Source organism: Miscanthus floridulus, chromosome 3 (genome assembly GCF_019320115.1).
Source record: "Miscanthus floridulus cultivar M001 chromosome 3, ASM1932011v1, whole genome shotgun sequence".
In the NCBI taxonomy this organism is placed as follows: domain Eukaryota; kingdom Viridiplantae; phylum Streptophyta; class Magnoliopsida; order Poales; family Poaceae; genus Miscanthus; species Miscanthus floridulus.
In genome coordinates, this window is record NC_089582.1 from 8332117 (window position 1) to 8336655 (window position 4539).

Consider the following 4539-nt stretch of genomic DNA (forward strand, 5'->3'; position numbering starts at 1 on the left):
GAACCCGGCACCTGATAGTTCAGCAGTGAGTTGATTTACCACCAGAATTCGTATTTAGGGATGGGAACATTGTTTTCTTATTGGAATTTAGGATCATTCATATGACCTCATGCGTGGGCCAAACACCGCCTGGGCCGACCTGTTTCTTGCGTTGGGCCGCTCGTGCGCTCAGTGGACCATTGAGCCCGCGGGTCGCTTTTCCTTTTTATAAGATTTTATCTATTTCCATTTAAATCTGAGAACTTGTAAAAGTTGTAATAAATAAAATAAAAACCGTAAAATGGAAAACCAAAGTTTGTTGAACTCTGAATAAAAATCTCTACAAAGTGAACATATAAAACACCCTGTTTTAGTCTAAAATATTTGCTGCAATTGTTAAACTAGAGTTTACTATAATTAATTATATTAGTTTCTGTGCTCTAAAAATTATGAAATTTGTATGTTAGCTTACTTTTGGCGTGTAGGGTTTGTGATAAAAATTTCATGATCAATAGATGTGGTATTACTGAGTTATCAATTATCTTACAAAAATGCATGAAAGAAAGAAAAAAAAGAGAAAATGTGTGACCTTGCTCAAGCTGGAGAAAAAAGTACTTGAGTGAGGGATCGAACTCTGGACCATAAGCATCATAACTTTTGGCTCTACCATTGAGAAGTGCCAACTTTTGTGTTAGTGATTGCATTTTACTCTATATATATAGAAGTATCTACGATAGCAGGTGATGCACCTCCACCATCCATTCATGAAGTTCATCAAGAATAGCAGTTTTTTACTTTTTAATGCAAGAATAAAATTTGAAAGTAGTTTATCTCACTCATATGAACTCCAAATTGGATGATTCTTTTTCCAATATTCATATAAAATCATTTTTACGATTTCGAGCACTTATAGCATGTCATCAAGTAAACAGAGAAGACTCGTATATTGAAATTCCGATTTTTGAATTGTTGGACAACTGTGATTTCTCTTTTTAATCTCTGGCTAAAACTTATAATTTGGCTTTCTCCCTCATACTAACTTCAAATGTGTTGATTTTTTTCCTTAATGTTTCTAAAATCATGCTCTATCAAGTTATTGTGTTCTTACTGCTATTATTTTGGCAATCGTTTCTTGTGACTTCATTTGAACAATTCAAATTTTGAATTTCAAAAAAGACAACTTCAAACGAGATTTTAAAACACTAAATGATTTCAGTTAAAAAAGTCATGAATATAAAAGTTGTAGTACTCATCAAGATCTACAACTTTTATTTTGATCATTTCTTCATTCGACAAAGTGGTGGTACACATTGTTCACAAATTCATAAATCTCTCACATAGTTTATGAAACTATATGAGAGATATAGCAATTTGTGAACAATGTGTGCTAACACTTTGTCGGATGAAGAAATGATCAAAACAAAAGTTGTAGATCGTGATGAGTACTACAACTTTTATTTTCATAATTTTTTCAGTTCAAATCATTTGGTATTTCAAAATGTTATTTGAATTTGTCATTTCTTGAAATTCAAATTTTAAATTGTCCAAACAAAGTCACGTGGAAAGATGACCAAAATAAAAGTTGTATATCTCAGCGAGTTAAACAACTTTGTTGTTGATAACTTTTCCATTTGAAATCATTTAGTATCCCAAAATTTTATTTGAAGTTGGCATATTTTGAAATTTAAAATTTTGAATCGTAGAAATGAGCTCATATGGAGAAAGTACCCAAATCAAAGTTGTAGATCGTGATGAGTTCTACAACTTTGTAGATGATGACTTTCACATTTAAAATCATCTACTGGTTTACATTTTAGTTTATAGAATATTTGTTATAATTTTATAGAAAAAATCATAAGCAATTATGGGCCAAAACTTTGAAACGGTCTGTTTCTATGCAGCCCAACAAAAGCAATCTACTCAGCCCACGATGTCAATGGTACGATACATGATCAGACGGCCTACCGCCCTCACTATAAAACTCGGCTGCCTGCACCCTTCACCGAACCCTAGCCAAAAATTCCCCTCTCGCCTCACTCATTCCACTGCCTGGTTGAAACCCTAAGTCCCTAACTCTACCCATTTGTTCTTCTCCTCCACGCAGCCTACCTCCGCACGCCTACACCTGGATCCATGCAGCCAGCAGCCCGTAGTGCCTCCTCTCGTGAAGACTCAGATCCCGCACATCATCCACTCGCGGTGGCAGAGGAGGCCATGGGAGGCGCGGGGAGGCTCCCCGGTGTCGATCCGGCCAAGGGCGGTGCGAGGGAGGCTCCCGACCTCGATCTGGCGGCAGCGCAGAGGAGGCCGCAGGCCCCGGCAGCGACGACTCTCCTGCCGCTAATAAGGGCAAGCCGGAGCTCGCAGGGGCGCGCCCGGCTTTGACGAGATCCGAGGCGTTCGCGTTCGCGGCCGTGCTCGCGCTCTTCATCGTCGGGATCTTCTGCGTCTTCCTTAGCGCCCCACGCGGTGAGTTCGGGCAGATCCTCTGCCTCCTGCGTACCCTCGCCGACGTCCGCTTCAAGTAAGCAAATCCCTGCCCGCTTGCTCGTTGATTCCCCGATCGGCCTTTTATTTGGATCGAAGCTATTTGGTATCTGAGACGCGTGGTGTAAATCGTACTGCAAGCATGGTATCTATCGATTCACTAGTTTGGGTGTGATTTCGGATGCCAATTTCTGAGGACTAGGCTGTTCTCCAACATCAGAATAACTTGATGGAGATGTGAGATTTCGTGATGCGTGAGATCCAAGATGAACACACGGTGCAATCAAATAATACTGAAGACTTGTTTTTGTAGATGCAAATTTAGACAATCAATTAGGAACATCAGATACATTGGTTACTTATTTCAAGTAAGGGTACAAAAGAGGCTTGCTTTCCTATTTGATCTTGCAGTGGCTGCAACAATTGGAGACTTTGTCTTAGTCAAAACCTCATTAGGAATTAGGCAAGATTATGAGCTCATTGGCTGTACAAATTTCAATAGTATAATGGCTGTGTACGGCTACTTGGTTTCTTTCTTGCTGTAATTGTTGTGGACAGGGACTTGCTTTCTTTCTTTCTGTAAATTTTCTCTCTCGGGAGTCAATACTCAGTACCACTATAATTCTTCTCAGGTTAATTATCAGGGGAAGTTGCGTGTCTATTTTTCAAAGCTCCCCATTACCATCATCCATACAAGATGAAAGATGCTACCCTCGTTTATGTTGGGTTTTACATGTTAGAGAAGTATTTAGTTATAGCTATAAGAACTGGACAATGCTGTTGTGGTGCCAAATTAATTATTTACAGTTTTTTGGACTACTGTACTCTTATCGATTTAGTTAGATAAAGTAAATATTATCATTTTATCCATACCTCTTGTTGAAGTTCGGTACAAGTTCCTTATGCTTGGTTGTGCATCTGATACAAAAATTTGAATCTTGTAAAGTTACTGGCACTAATACATAGGGATACTCAGGCACCATTTGTAACATCTTGGGCTTTGGACCGAAAGGAATTTATTTAGATGCTTTGCCTTTTTTGTTTCAAAAAAGCATTCAGCACAAGTACTTTTTTTTATAATATCTTATTTTTTTATGTCTTACACAGAAGAATCAATGGCCAGTTGTGCTCAGGACCTAGCAAGCGATGGAGGAGTTCAAGAAGAAACAAAAAGCTAATGATCTGATCCTTCAGCGCATCTTGAGCCTCAACTCAGGTAATCGAGCTACATAGCTTGTTCCTGTCCTGCCTGGGTTCCCCTCTAGTTCCATGGAGTTGTGCTGAGCCATGTCGGTACTGCTGGTCCTCATAAGTTACTGAACTTAGTCTGTCGGTTGTTGCTTGTGAACTTATTTTGTGATTTTGTCGGTTGATTATGAACTTGTGGTTCCAGTGATGTGAACCTATGAACTTGTGGTTCCCCTATGTTTGGAACTTCGGTTGTATGAACACTAAAGTTGTGATGTATGAACCTACAATTGTGTATGATGTATGAACATGTGCTGGATATGTGAAATTATGTTCTGTTTCTGGAATGAGTGCTCAGTCCGGGCTACAATGGTACTGCCTGTGGATTATATCAAATTCGTCAAAATTCTATGACGAAAAAACGTCATCCCTCATGTGTGCCATGTCATCCCTCATGTGCTACCACGTTATCGCTCACGTGCTGCCATGTAAATGCACATGAGAACGCCACGTTTCAATCATAAAATTGTACATGTGTCAACCTCACCATCATACACGTGTCGACCTCTCCGCCATACACGTGTCCACGAACGCTGGTTGAAACAGTTCAGTGACGGGGGCAAAATCGTCATGGTTGTAACTGTATCTGTGACGAAATGCACCAAATCATCACTGTGCAACAACTGTGACGCTACAAAGATGATGAAAATAATTTCGTCATAACTTCGTCATAGATATATTTCCATGACGTTATTTACCTTTACTATGACAAAAGCGAATCGTCTTAGATGTGGACTTTTTTAGTAGTGTGAGTTAAGCATCACAGTATTTCTTGGGAGGATAAGGTCAAACAAGAAGTTCTTAGGGGTGTGTCTGTAGAAATTA

The 4539-nt window shown here is 39.3% G+C and overlaps 1 long non-coding RNA gene across 1 annotated transcript; it reads left to right on the forward strand.

Annotated features, from left to right (window-relative positions):
• Positions 1–1999: 1999 nt before the first annotated feature.
• LOC136544902 (uncharacterized) lies at positions 2000–4001 on the forward strand. Its single transcript, XR_010780869.1, has 2 exons — positions 2000–2503; positions 3574–4001. It is a non-coding gene; the product is annotated as an uncharacterized lncRNA (long non-coding RNA).
• Positions 4002–4539: the final 538 nt, after the last annotated feature.